Source organism: Chenopodium quinoa, unplaced genomic scaffold, assembly GCF_001683475.1.
Source record: "Chenopodium quinoa cultivar QQ74 unplaced genomic scaffold, ASM168347v1, whole genome shotgun sequence".
Taxonomy (NCBI): domain Eukaryota; kingdom Viridiplantae; phylum Streptophyta; class Magnoliopsida; order Caryophyllales; family Amaranthaceae; genus Chenopodium; species Chenopodium quinoa.
Genome location: NW_018743955.1, coordinates 1,496,735 through 1,512,431, shown reverse-complemented (window position 1 = coordinate 1,512,431; position 15,697 = coordinate 1,496,735).

Sequence of the window (15,697 nt, the reverse complement as noted above, 5' to 3'; positions counted from 1 at the left end):
ATAAGATTAATAATCTTGTTTAGGGATAATATGATTATAAATTCAAGTGATCGCCAATAATAGTTTATTTGTGCATTAATATTCAACCTGAAAGGAATGGTGTCCTTCGAACAAGTGTACTATTCCGTTAGTGGGTTCAGAATTATTAGAAAGCTAATATATTCAGTGAGGTCAAGTGATCGGAATGCTGGGTGGAGGCCGCTTCCGATCAGTAATATTAATGAATAATTAATATTACAGCTTAATCTTGACTGAACCCTTCGGGTCACACCCAAGCATTCAACAAACCGAAACGACGAATTAATTCGGAAGGAATTAATGAGTCGACCGAGTAATATTTATTTAGACGTCGGAAATTCGAGCTTAGAGCGTCGAAACCGAGCGTCGGAAGTCGAGTCGAAAAATAGTGAAAGACGAGACGAGAAATAGTAATAAATCAACAAAAGACCAAAATACCCCTAGCATCGGAATGCCCAAGAAAACCGAGTGCTAAGGGCGTATGGCCTAGCATGGTGGCTAGCATGCGCACCAAGCCGAGCCTAGGCTGGCTGGTGCGTGCTAGCGCACCCATGCTAGCATCGCAAGGCTAGGCGCTGCCTAGTGCGTGCTAGCATGCTAGGCACAACCTTGTGCGCGCAATGGCTAGCAAGCCATGCCGCAACAAGCTGCAGCAGCTAGCACGCTAGGCGCGCCAGCTCGCCACAACTAGCAGTAGCATGGCTAGGCCATTGCTTGCTGCGCTGGCCAATGCACAAGGCCAGCAGCAGCCCGCACAAGCATGCTGGGCTTGCTGGCTAGCAGCGCCTGGCAGCCCGCATGCGAGTGCTGGGCCTGCTGGGCTTGCTGGGCGTGGCTGCCACAGACAGCAGCACATGGCATTCCACCTTGGCTGCCTTGGTGCCTAAGGGTGGGTGCCATATGGCTTGTGGTCCTTGAGTGTGTGTGGAGTGAGGTGGCCGGTTATGGGAGAGGGAGTGGGGAGCAAGTTTGGTCCCCCCCTTCTCCAAGTGGTCCTCACCTAACCACTCACATAGGCTTGCCACTTGTTGATTTATTACTAGCTTGATTATTAATTTTATTTTAGCTTTAAAATAAAATGGAAAAATCATACTATCCCACATTGATGGGAGAGTAAATGATACTCCCATCATTTCCTATAAATACCCAAGTATGAGCATTGGGAATGATGCTTGAGTAAGAGTTGAAAAAGGCATCACAATTAGTGAAAACCTTTGAACTCAATATAATTACTCGGGTATTATTGGCCGGGTCTTGCTAACCCCAAGACATTGGATCTAGTCGGTTTTGTTGGTGCGGGTGGACTTCGTTGGAGGTCTCCGTGTGAGCGGGACTTGAAGCTTTCAAGTAAGAGCTTATTTTGGAGCGAATCACGCGTCAAAGGTAATTAGCTTATCTTAATCTTGTGATTAATTTAATCATGTTTATGGTTTTATTTATTGCGAGTGCGGTCTTGTTTTTGGGTTTGTTTCCGCGGTGAGTCGGACTCACCAAACCCCAACAGCGGTATCAGAGCCTCGCTCGTTTATTTTTAAAATCATAATATTTTTAAGGTGTTTTTTATGGCTTAATTTTTCTGGTTTTAAGTTGCTAATTAGATTAGTAACTCGTTTTTCCAATTTTTACCTCGTATTAGAGCTGTCTTCAGCTCCCAAACTCAGATTTCGACCCAAAAATAGTGAATTTTGGGTGGAAAAGGCGTTCTGGAAATGGTCTTACCCTTTCAAGACTCGGTTTTTAGCCAAAAAACGACCGGAAATGCATTTTTCGAGGGATTTTTCGTTTTGACGAAAAATTTTAAGTCTTTCTAACCTTGAAAATTGATTGCATATTTATGGTGGTATGTATTTGGTTCTTTCCTTTATTTATATGCAATTTTAGACCACTTTAAGCATGATTACTTGGTAGTAATTGGTGCTTGAAAGTTTGGTTTGCATTAAGTGTGAAATTGTTGTTCTTTGTTGCTTCCAAGTACTAAAGATTCAATCTTTATTTATGATAAGTGATTCTAAGGTCGAGTTACTAAATTCCATGAATTTTGGTTAAACTTTGTTGATTTAATCATTTTTTAGTTGATTGGAATCATAAAGTTTAAAACTTGTGATTGAAATTGGTTTATCTTCATATTGGAAGATATAATTTTTCATGAAGTCACAAGTATTAAAGTTGGAGTCTTTATTGAACTTATGTTCATTTTTCCAACTCCCTTTTATTTTGTCAAAATCTCAAGATTAATTTAAAGTGATTAAATTAATAGTGAGAATTGCCCTAATTTATTTTATTACACCAAGTTAAACCAATTTTATTAAAGAATGGTTCTTGGAAATAAATTTGGTTAATTGCATTTGGATGAATTATTTAAGTTGGACTTGATATTTTTCATTTTTCCTCAAAATTTATTCTAAAATTAATTTAGAATTGATTTATAATGTCACACACAAAAATCGATAATTTTCGAAGCATTAGGACGCAACACGAGGCCTAAGAGCCCCGAGCTAGCTCTCGGCCAGCTGGGCTGCTCACGCAACCCATATGTGGCTGCCGAGGCTGCTGGGCACTTCGTTCTTTGGTGCTTGGTGATGTGCGTGTGTGTGTGTGCGAGGAAGGGCGTGGGCTGCTGCTCGCTGCCAGCAGCATAGCGCGCCAGCCAGCAGCAAGCAGCAGCATGGCGCAGCAGCAGCATAATGTTGTGCGCGCTGCTACGCTTGGCTAGGCTGGGCGTAGCGCATGCGAGCACAAGCAGCCCACATGCATGCTTGGTGTTGCGGGGGTGCGCATGGGCATACTACGTGCTTGTTGTACGGTACGTACAATCCCATAATTGGCACAATAACCCCGGGTTATTAAGGCGATGCTATTTTAAAGTTAATTTTAGCGTTGCTTAATATGTAAATAAGGGTATTTTTTTGGACTCCAAGTCTTAGTGCTAGGCACTTAGACAGTTTGGAATTCGTAATTTTGCTTAAATTGTCGTTTTAATTATTTTAATTATTTTGTTTATTTAATTAAAATTTTTGGAGGCTAGGCCTCGGTTTTTGAGCGACATTTGCAAAAATTAATTTTGGCAAATATTTGGGTTCACCGACTTAATTAATTGGATTAGTTAAGTTGGATGCGGAATTTAGTGGGAGCGTCTCTTAGTTATTTCCATAACCGGTTAAAACAACTTTGACTAGTTTAATTAGGCGTGTTAATTGGATTAACCACCTAGATTAGTTACTAGTTCTCGCGCGTTTTATGCATTGTTACTTGTTTATCGTTGTAAAATGCATGCGCCATTCACAGATAGTGAATGGATGAATGGAATGTAAATTCTCTCACAGGTTTTATGAAATGGCAACTAGTGGGGCCCGATTAGGATAGAAAATACGGACTGTGATCCGTGATGTATTTTTGTAAATCTAAATACGGTCTGCGAACCGTTGAGTATTTTTGTACCTTAATATTTAGATTAGTCCTAATCGTAGATACTAGCAATTGTAATATTTTGGTCATGTCTTGAAGACGGGGTTCTTAGAAGACAAAGCCATGAAGTTGCAAATGAAGACCTTTTGAAGACTTGAAGATCTCAAGGGGTCATGCTAGTTGCCAAATGCATCTCTATTTATGTTTTCGATATATATTTATGTTTATATATATATGAATTATATGTTAGATGCATGTTTAGGATTTCGAATGTTGAGATGATTAATTAAGTTCACTTAAATCAACCAACATAGAAACCCTAGGTCCCTAAAATATTGAGTAAAACTTGCCATTCCAAAACACACTTACCAACCAAACGAGGGTAGTGGTGGGCTACGCCAAAGCGAGGCATCACTACTTCTCCAAGGAACGTAAGGCATACCGGGTATGCAAGGTGGTTTTGGTTATACTCAACGATATGAGTGATGGAGTCCTAACATGTCGTGGCAAAGTGAATAAATTGTTTAGAGATCATTGGATGCAACGATTTATTCAACCAAGAGTGGCTTGGAGCCATTAGCAAAGCGTTTCTTACCTTAGAAGATTGAGTGTTAAGACAAGCCAAAGCATGCTTAACCACTCTTTGTTTCTTTGGATCTTGGAATCGACTTATTCTCTCCTAAAATGGGGACAATCTTTAATGTGTGAATAAGAAGTTTTAAATAAGTTTGATTAAAATGCATGAATTCAATCTTATTTAAGTATAATGAATGGTTTTTCATTTCAAATTCTTTCGATTGTAGAATCATGTCTTCAAATAACTCAAAAAACCAATTCTCATTACGCTCAATTCTTGACAAGGAGAAGCTGAGTGGGCCAAATTTTCTTGATTGGCAAAGGAACTTGCGAATTGTTCTCATGCAAGAGCAAAAGGAATATGTCCTTGATGAGGAAATGCCCGAAGCTCCCAATGAGGAGGTGACTCAAGCTGCCCTAAATCGATGGCAAAGTGCCAATCGAGATGTCAAATGCATCATGTTGGCCACAATGTCTCCTGAACTTCAAAAGACTTTCTTCGAAAAAGAGACGGCTTTTGAGATCATTTCTGAATTGCAGAATATGTTCCAAGAGCAGACCCAAACTGAAAGGTTTGAAACCCACAGGCAGATCCTTGAGAGAAAGCTCAAGAAAGGAGAGCCAGTCAGCCCACATGTACTCAAAATGATTGGATTGTTTGAAAACATGGGAAGGCTTGATGCGGGGTATTCAATCGAGATGGCAATTGACATCATTCTCCACTCGCTGCACAAAGGCTATGATCAGTTCAAGATGAACTATAATATGCACAGCATGGAGAAAACCCTCACCGGGCTTCATGGTATGTTGAAGCAAGCTGAGCAAACGCTCAAGGATGAGGGAAAGCATGATATGCTCATGATTAAAAAGGGCAAGCCGTTCAAATTTTCGGGCAAAAAGAAGAAAGGCTTTAAGGGGAAAGGTAAGAAGAAAACTTTTCCGCCTAAGTCTAAAGCTACCAAGGATATGAAGGTAACACCTTCTAAATCTGATTCCGAATGTTTCTACTGTATGAAGAAGGGACATTGGAAGAGAGATTGCCTCAAGTTCAAGGAAGATAAGAAGATCGAAACCGTTGCTTCTGAATTAGGTATATTCGTTATAGACTTTAACTTCACTAGCTGAACATCATGGGTATTAGATACCGGATGTGGCTCACACCTTTGTTCCAATTCTCAGGGACTAAGGAACTCTAGAAGGCTAGAGAAGGGAGAGATTGAACTCCGGGTCGGAAATGGAGCCAGAATTGGTGCCGTATCCGTAGGAACTCTCTGTTTGTCTTTGCCCACCGGGCTAGTTTTGGAACTCGATAATGTTTATTATGTTCCTAACATTACCAAAAACATTATTTCAATTTCGGCGTTGGACGCCAAAGGTTTTGAATTTCGAGTAAAGGACAAAGAATGTTCGTTTTATCTCGATAATGTTTTCTATGGTATTGCACATTCTGAAAATGGCCTTTATGTGCTTTCTTTAGACAAACAAGTTTATAGTGTGAATAATGATACCAAAAGAGCTAAGACCATAGAGTCAAATCAGACTTACTTGTGACATTGTCGTCTTGGCCACATCAACATCAAACGCATCAAGAAACTTCTACAAGAAGGTGTTCTTGACTCTTTCGATTTAGAATCGTTTGAGAATTGCGAGGGATGTCTATTAGGCAAGATGATTAAACAGCCATTTTCCAAGTTGGGAGAAAGGGCAAGTGACTTATTGGGTCTTATACATACCGATGTATGTGGACCAATGAGCTCAACCACAAGAAATGGACATCGATATTTCATCACTTTCACATACAACTATAGTAGATATGGCTATGTCTACCTCATGTCGCATAAATCTGAATCATTTGAAAAGTTCAAAGAATTTCAGAGTGAAGTTGAAAATCATCTTGGCAAGAAAATCAAAGCCCTTCGATCGGATCGAGGTGGTGAATACTTGAGCCAAGAATTCGATGAACATCTAAAAGAAAAGGGTATACTTTCATAATTGACACCTCCAGGAACTCCACAATGGAACGGAGTATCCGAAAGGAGAAATCGAATCTTGTTAGACATGGTACTATCAACAATGGGTCTTAGTGATCTTCCTATCTCTTTCTGGGGACACGCACTTCTAACTGCGACACTAACACTGAACCGTGCTCCATCAAAAGATATATAAAAGACTCCATATGAATTACGGACGAAGAAACCTCCTAGGTTATCTTTTCTAAAGATATGGGGATGCGAAGCATATGTCAAGAAATTGATTTCTGACAAACTTCATCCCAAATCTGACAAGGTTTACTTTGTGGGCTACCCAAAAGAAACCAAAGGGTATTACTTCTACAACAAATCGGAGAACAAAGTGTTTGTTGCTCGCGATGGTGTCTTTTTGAAGAAGGAGCACCTTTCCAAAATGACAAGTGGGAGGAAAATCGAACTCGACGAAGTTCATGAGGATGAGAAACAAAATCATAATGACAGTCAAAGTGCTCAAACAACATCTGTTGACGCTAGTCAAAATGATCAAAATGTGCAAAGTCAAACCGACAATGCAAATGCTCAATCCATTACCCTACGTAGGTCTCAGAGGCCGAGATCTCAACCTAATAGATATCTTGGTTTAGTATTAACCGAGAATCAGGACATCCTGATTATGGATGGAGATGAACCGACAACCTACAAGCAAGCGATGGCAAGCACCGACTCTGCTAAATGGCAAGAGGCCATGAGATCTGAAATGGATTCCATGTTTGAAAATCAAGTCTGGGACTTGGTTGACTTACCTGAAGGTTATACACCTATCGGATGTAAGTGGATTTTCAAGTTGAAAACCGACAAAGATGGAAATGTATTCATTTACAAAGCTAGATTGGTGGAAAAAGGTTACAGACAAGTTCATGGTATTGATTACAATGAAACCTTTTCACCAGTCGCAATGCTTAAATCCGTTCGGATCCTCCTAGCGATTGCTGCATATTGCAATTATGAAATATGGCAGATGGACGTCAAAACCTCCTTCCTTAATGGCTATTTGGAAGAAACTGTGTATATGACACAGCTTGAAGGTTTTGTCGACCAAAACAATGCTAGGAAAGTTTGTAAGCTTAAGAAGTCCATTTATGGACTAAAGCAAGCAAGCAAAAGTTGGAATTTGCGATTCGATGAAGCCATCAGTAAGTTTGGTTTTATCAAGAATCAAGATGAATCTTGTGTTTACATGAAGGTTAGTGGGAGTGACATCGCCTTCCTAGTCTTATATGTCGATGACATATTGCTCATTGGAAACAGCATTCCGTTGTTAGAGTCCGTAAAGGCCTGGCTTGGAAAGTGCTTCTCAATGAAAGACTTGGGAGAGGCTCAGTACATACTAGGCATCAATATCTATAGGGATAGATTGAAAAGGATGATTGGATTGAGTCAGAGTACTTATATTGGTAAGGTACTTGCTCGATTTAACATTGAGGAGGCCAAGAGAGGTCACTTACCAATGTCACATGGCATAACCCTAAGCAAGAAGCAGTGTCCACAGACACTTAATGAGCGGGTAAGAATGAATCAGATTCCATATGCTTCGCTTATTGGATCGATCATGTATGCCATGATATGTACTAGGCCAGATGTAACGTATGCCTTGAGTGCTACGAGCCGTTACCAATCAGACCCAGGAGAGGCGCATTGGACTGCGGCCAAAAATATCCTAAAGTACCTGAAAAGGAACAAGGATAAATTCCTGGTGTATGGTGGTGCAGAAGATTTAGTTGTGGAAGGTTATACCGACGCAAGCTTCCAGACAGACAGAGACGATTTCAAATCGAAATCTGGATATGTGTTATATCTAAATGGAGGGGCGTTTAGTTGGAAGAGCGCAAAGCAGAGTACAACTGCAGATTCTACAACTGAAGCCGAATACTTAGCATCTGCTAAAGCAGCTAAGGAGGCTGTTTGGATTCGTAAGTTCGTTGGTGAACTTGATGTTGTACCCTCTATAAAGGGTCCAATAGCCCTCTATTGTGACAACAATGGAGCTATTTCTCAGGCCAGAGAGCTTAGGGAACATCAGAAGGTCAAACATGTCAAGCGGCGATTTCACATGATTCGAGAATGGAAATCAGAGGGTGAAATCAGAATTTGCAAAGTTGGAACGGATGACAATGTAGCCGATCCACTTACTAAACCTTTGCCTCAAGTGAAGCACAACAAGCACGTTGAGGCAATGGGAATCAAGCATGTAGGAGACTGGCTTTGATTTCCTTGTTTAATGTTTTAGTTAATTTTGAGAAAAATTAATGTAAGACGCTAAGGAAAACCATTCAAGTTTTGGAGTAATATAAAATTTCATGCAATATTTTATTACTCCGTTATGCTATTTAATTGTGGTTTAGGATTAAATAATGAGTCCATTCGATTATGAGAATATTCAAAATAGGTTATCAAGACCAGTCTTGGTAAGGAAACACCTATTAAGTAAACATTGAATATTATAATCGAAAATTATCCCTAATCAAGGTCATTTAAACTATGGAAAATTAATGACCGATTGAGATTAGTGTGTAGTTTGATTTATAGCACCGTTTCATGTGCTACAAGGACATGATTGTCATAAATCATTTGCACAGGTATTGGTTTAGAACCATACTGGATCGACCTATGAGAATACTTTAAGAAATTAAAAAAAAATTTGTCATAAGTATACTTCTCATTATGGCTATCGGAACCTATTTCCTCGACCATGAGTATTGTGAGTTCTCTTGTTTGAGTACTAGTTCGCTTTGATGTTGTCAAACGTATGCCGTAATAGGGGATTATAACGGCAACACTCGGGCGACTAGGTCCTCTCAGTAAGAAGAGCTACATTACAAGACTGGGAATGTCCCCCTACTAAAATAGGGAAGATGTCTTTTTTGTATACAAGGCCTCTCGCAGAGCGAGACTGTAGAATGCATGGCCGTGCTCGGATGGATTTTAGAAATCATCTGTTTATTGACAATCGGACTCGGAATCGAGAAAAACTTCTGGACGTAATAAGGATGACAAAATAAATCTTACCTTATAGTTCATGAAGAGACATTAAGCGACATAGGAAAAAGGTTGTACACAAAATGCGCACTTGTCCGGAAGGACAAGTGGGAGATTGAAAAGAATGGTGTCCTTCGAACAAGTGTACTATTCCGTTAGTGGGTTCAGAATTATTAGAAAGCTAATATATTCAGTGAGGTCAAGTGATCGGAATGCCTGGGTGGAGGCCGCTTCCGATCAGTAATATTAATGTGAAATCGTACACCCATGCTAGCATCGCAAGGCTAGGCGCTGCCTAGTGCGTGCTAGCATGCTAGGCACAGCCTTGTGCGCGCAATGGCTAGCAAGCCATTCCGCAACAAGATGCAGCAGCTAGCACGCTAGGCGCGCCAGCTCGCCACAGCTAGCAGCAGCATGGCTAGGCCATTGCTTGGCTGCGCTGGCCAATGCACAAGGCCAGCAGCAGCCCGCACAAGCATGCTGGGCTTGCTTTCCAGCAGCGCCTGGAAGCCCGCATGCGAGTGCTGGGCCTGCTGGGCTTGCTGGGCGTGGCTGCCACGGACAGCAGCACATGGCATTCCACCTTTGCTGCCTTGGTGCCCAAGGGTTGGTGCCATGTGGCTTGTGGTCCTTGAGTGTGTGTGGAGTGAGGTGGCCGGTTGTGGGAGGAGCTATCCCACATTGATGGGAGAGTAAATGATACTCCCATCATTTCCTATAAATACCCATGTATGGGCATTGGGAATGATGCTTGAGTAAGAGTTGAAAAAGGCATCACAATTAGTGAAAACCTTTGAACTCAATATAATTACTCGGGTTTTATTGGTCGGGTCTTGCTAACCCCAAGACGTTGGATCTAGTCGATTTTGTTGGTGCGGGTGGACTTCGTTGGAGGTCTCCGTGTGAGCGGGACTTGAAGCTTTCAAGTAAGAGCTCATTTTGGAGCGAAGCACGCGTCAAAGGTAATTAGCTTATCTTACTCTTGTGATTAATTTAATTATGTTTATGGTTTTATTTATTGCGAGTGCGGTCTTGTTTTTGGGTTTGTTTCTGCGGTGAGTTGGACTCACCAAACCCCAACACAACCAACATAGAAAACAGGTTTAGGGTAAACCTATTGATTGCATGTTAGTTAGAAAGCGCACATTAATACGAGAACAATAAAGTAAAGGCCTAATATTAGAGCAGGTTCAATCTCTTTTAGGTTGGATTTGTACCTTCATCCCCAAACTTCCAGTCTTGGTTCCAGACCTATTGGAGTTAATGATCTCCTGGATCGTTAAGGGGTGTAACCTTTACCCTGTGAATGGTTTACAAATTCCTGAAACCTATTGGCGAATCTATTGCTCTAGCTTCCTTCCCTTTGGACGCCACCATGCTTAAGTGTATGATCACAGTGGGGTTCAAGTTTGGGGTAATGCTTGAAATATTCCCTACATTTTTTGGCGACTCCACTGGGGAGGATTTCTATTTTAATTTCTAAAATTTATTTTGGCAATTATTTTGAATGAGTGGATGAGACTCGAAAAGTTCTAAGTATTTCATGTGCGTAATTTTGATTAACATTATTGTCATATGCATAAAAAAGATCTCATTGGAAAGACCATCCGTAATGAGTTAAAAACATAGGATTTTTTACACAAGGGAAATTTGAGGAATATCTTTCACAACTAGAATCGAAATAATGCTGCAAAAAATTGGAAAATTTTATCGAACACAGAAAGCTGCTGAGGCATGTAGGAACTGGCGTCTAGAAAACAGTGCCTGTCGCCGTAGACACCCATTTGTGTCTCCCCAAAACCAAACCCACTGATGAGTACCTTTCACGTCGAATCATTATCGAATGAAGTGAAAGTGTGGAAAGTCTAGTGTTGCGGTTAGTTTTTAATTCTTTTCTTTCTCTCTGTTTTTGAAATCTATTTTATGAAAATATCCAGTCCAGTTTAGTTTGGTCCATGGAAAGGGTCCAATAATAGTGTAGTTGGATGGGGTTCAAAAAGAGCTTTCCAACGATATATTAAAAGCCCAATTCCGATGAATAATGAGGAAGTTATGGCTAATTTACTAAACTGGGCCCGGTTTGATTTTTATATGCGGCCCAATGATCTAGAGGAGGGCCTATTATGATTTATCATTCCTAATGCAATTAGGATTGATTATGGTCTTCTAGAATCTTCTAGAAGGTTCTTTTGAATCCTAATTTGATTAGCATTGATAATTGAGTTTTAAGAGTTTTATTTAGAATAATAGAAGTGTTTCTAAGGAAATTTCAATTTTACCTCCTCGTACGCTTAAATTTTATCAAAATAATAAAACGCGTGGAAAAACTAATTGCAGCGCCACAATTAAAGTTTGTCGCCTAGCCACAGGCTTGGCGTTGCGGAGACACGCCTGTCGCTTGGCGACAGCCCTGTCGTCTAGTGAAAGGGGAGTGTTTGGCGACAACGTCGTGTTTTATTCTTTTCGAAACTATGATTCTTTTTTATCATATCCGGCTGATTTTCTTTATAAATAGCCTCCTAAAACCTCCATTTTCAATCACCAACTCTCATCAAGAAATTCTTGATATACTCTCTCTCTTTACTAAACTAACATTCTCTCAAACAAAATTCCGCATTGACAAGATCTAGACACACCTAGCCAAGTTCGAAATTGCCTTCGCCCTAGACGTGAAAGATTTGATATTTCTTAGGGTTTGGTCCCAAATCCTTATTCAATTATTTAATTTAATTGTTTTGATTTTATATTTTCCTTGAAGTTACTAACGAGTGTATTTTGTTATTAGAAAGAGATACGAGGCATCCAAGTAAGTGCTTTGATTTTTTTATTGATATTATGATATAGAAATCGTGTTTAGGTTCCTATTCTGATTTCTAGTATCATGTTAAGGTGTTTTTCTTAATTTGATGTTTAGGGTGACAACAATAAGTTCGTAGTATCATGTTTAGGGTAAAGGATATAATGCCAATTATGATTTCTATGATGCCTTTTATTGTCTTTCCTAATATTCATGTTAGTATCATGTTAGGGCTATATATTTGATCTTTGATGCTTAGTGACATGCTAGGGTTTGTTATTAATCTTGTTGCATCATATCTAGTGTAGACACCCAAATATGTCTCCCCAAAACCAAATCCAGTTATGAATACCTTTCACGTCATTTGATTATCGAACATAGCAAAAGTGTGAAAAGTCTAATGATGAGGATGTTTTTATTAAAATATCTCTTCTTTCTGTTTTTGAAAATATTTCTTTTCTTACCTTATTTATGAAAAACGTGCATTCCAGTTTAGTTTGGTCCATGATATGGGTCCAATAATGGTTTAGTTGGATGGGGCCTGAAAAGAACTTTCCAACGATATATTATAAGCCCAATTCTGGTGAGTAATGAGGAAGTTATGGCCAAAATACTAAACTGGGCCCGATTTGGTTTTTATATGCGGCCCAATGATCTAGAGGAGGGCATATTATTAATTATCATTCCTAAAGCTATTAGGATTGATTATAGTCTTCTATAATACTCTAGAAGGTTCTTTTAAATCCTAAGGGAGTTAGGATTGATAATTATGTTTTAAAGAGTTTGAAATTGAATAAAACTACTCCTTTTTAGAATCCTTGTTTTGTACGAAGTGGAATATATTCAGATTTTATTTTCGGGCCTCATATTCTTTATCTAAATCTTATATGTTTGGATAGATCTTGAAATTATCTTTCCAATGATATGTTATTATATTAAATCCGAGTTATAACGAAAAAGATGTGAATGGAATATGAAACTCTATCCAAAACTGACACCATTCCTTTATTTCGACCATATCTTTTTATCTACAAAATACTTTAATCTTATTCTAATTGGGTTAGAAATTATACTTCAAGAGCTTTCGAATGACATATTATATTCCTTATTTGAACTTCTGGATCAAAAGATATGATAAAAACAAAACGCGTGAAACTGATTATTAGCGCCTGACGCCAAGCATTAGCGCCTGGCGCAAATGCTTGGCACCTGGCGCTAACCTTTAGCGCCTGGCGCTAATGACCAGCGTCTGGGGCTAATCGAGTTTTATTCTTGTTGAAACTTTGATTCGTTTTTTTTATCCATCCGACTGATTTTCTCTATAAATAGCCTCTTTAAATTCTGTTTTCAATCATCAATTCTCAACAATCATCAATTCTTATTCTTTCTTCTCATCAACTCTCATCAAAAAATTCTTGATTCTCTCTCCCTCTTTCTAGCCTAGCCTTTTACAAACACAATTCCTCATATATTAGCACTAGACACACCTAGCCAAGTTCGAAGTTGTCTTCGCCCTAGACGTGAAAGGTTTGATATTTCTGAGGGTTTGATCCCTAATCTTTATTTCAATTATTTAATTTAACTGTTGTTTATTATTTTCCTTGAAGTTACTAACGCGTGTATTTTGTTATTATAAAGAGATACAAGGCATCCAAGTAAGTGCTTAATTTTTTGCATTGATATTATGATATAAAAATCATGTCTATGGTGTTTTAATCTTCCTAGTATAATGTTTAGGGTAATTTCTAATATCAAATATGACAAGTATGATTTCTATGATGCTTCCTATTTTCTTCCTAATATTCATGCTAGTATCATTTTAGGGTTAAAGCTTTGATTTTTAATGTTTAGTGACATGCTAGGGTTTGTTATTAATCTTGTTAGTATCATGCCTAGGATCTTGCTATTATGCTTTAGTATGATTATTGATTATAATTATTATTATGATCATTTTGATTATGATTATTATGATCATTATGTTGCTTGATATATATTTATTGTTATTGCTTAATCACACCTTTTATGCATGTTTAAAGGGAATTTGTACTTATAATCATGCTTAATAAGATAATTAATAATCTTGTTTAGGGTTAATTTGATTATAATTCAAGTGATCGCCAATAATAGTTTTATTTGTGCATTAATATTCAACCAACATATATTAAACAGGTTTAGGGTTAAACCTATTAATTGCATGTTAGTCAGAAAGCGCACATGAATACAATCAGAATAAAGTAGAGGCCTATTATTGGTGCAGGTTCAATATCTTTTAGGTTGGATTTGTACCTTCATCCTCGAACTACCAGTCATGGTTCCAGGCCTATTGGAGTTGACGATCTCCTGGATCGTTAACGGGTATAACCTTCATCTCGTGAACGGTTAACAAGATCCTAAAACTTGTTGGCGACTCTTTTGCTCTATCTTCTTTCCCTTTAGACGCCACTTTACTTTAGTGTATGATCACAGTGGGGTTCAAGTTTCGGATAATGCTTGAAATATTTCCTACACCTAGGATCTTGCTATTTTTATGCTTTAACATGATTATTATTGTTTTTTTTTATAATTGTTATGATTATTATTATTATGATGGTTATTAATTATTGTTATAATGATTATTATTATGTTGCTTGATATTTATAGTTATTGTTTGATCACACCCTTTTATGCATGTTTAAAGCAAATTTGTACTTGTAATCATGCTTAATAAGATAATTAATAATCTTCTTTAGGGTTTATGTGGTTATAATTCAAGTGATCGCCAATAATAGTTTTGTTTGTGCATTAATATTCAACCAACATAGATAAACAGGTTTAGGGTAAACCTATTGATTACATGTTAGTCAGAAAGCGCACATAAATACGAGAAGAATAAAGTAGAGGCCTATTATTAGGGCAGGTTCAGTCTCTTTTAGGTTTGATTTGTACCTTCATTCCCGAACTTCCAGTCTTGGTTCCAGACCTATTAGAGTTAACGATCTCTTGGATCGTTAAGGGGTGTAACCTTCATCCTGTGAACGGTTTACAAGTTCCTAAAACTTGTTGGCAACTCTTTTGCTTTAGCTTCCTTCCCTTTGGACGCCATCATGCTTAAGTGTATGATCACAGTGGAGTTCAAGTTTGGGGTAATGCTTGAAATATTACCTATGGTTTTTGGCGACTCCACTGGGGAGGATTTCTATTTCAATTCCTAAATTTTATTTTGGCAATTATTTAGAATGAGTGGATGAGACTCGAAAAGTTCTAAGTATTTCATGTGCGTAATTTTGATTAACTTTATTTTTCATATGCATAAAAAAGATCTCATTGGAAAGACCATCCGTAATGAGTTTAAAACATAGGATTTTTACATGTAGGAAATTTGAGGAATATCTTTCACAATTAGGATCGAAATAATGCTGCGAAAAACAAGAAAATTTTATTGAACACAGAAAGCTACTGAGGCTTGTAGGAACTGGCGTCTATTAAACAGAGCCTGTCGCCGATAATATGGCTCTGTCGTCGAGCGACAATTTTGTCGCCTGGCGACAGGGTTATATTGCGGCGACAGTCGTTGTCTGGCATTGCGTTCTTCCAATACCGAGCAAGAAATATGAGTTCTAATTTCGACCAGTTCTAGCACTGTTGGCTCGATTCTACTTCCTGATTGAGTTTTTCTCACTTTTCTGAAACTCATATGTGTTCTACATATGGACATAACCCTCTAGGAATTCATGCTCCATCTAACTGATTGAACGCTCTGTGCAACAAAGGGTACATCCGAGAATGTTGAATTCACCATACCATGGAAGCAAGTTTTTAACTCGCGGGGTCCCATCCACTCGCACCAACCCTTCTAAAGGTAAGGCTTCCGCGCGGTGCATCCAGGCTCATAACCATGGACCCTCTTTGACTAACC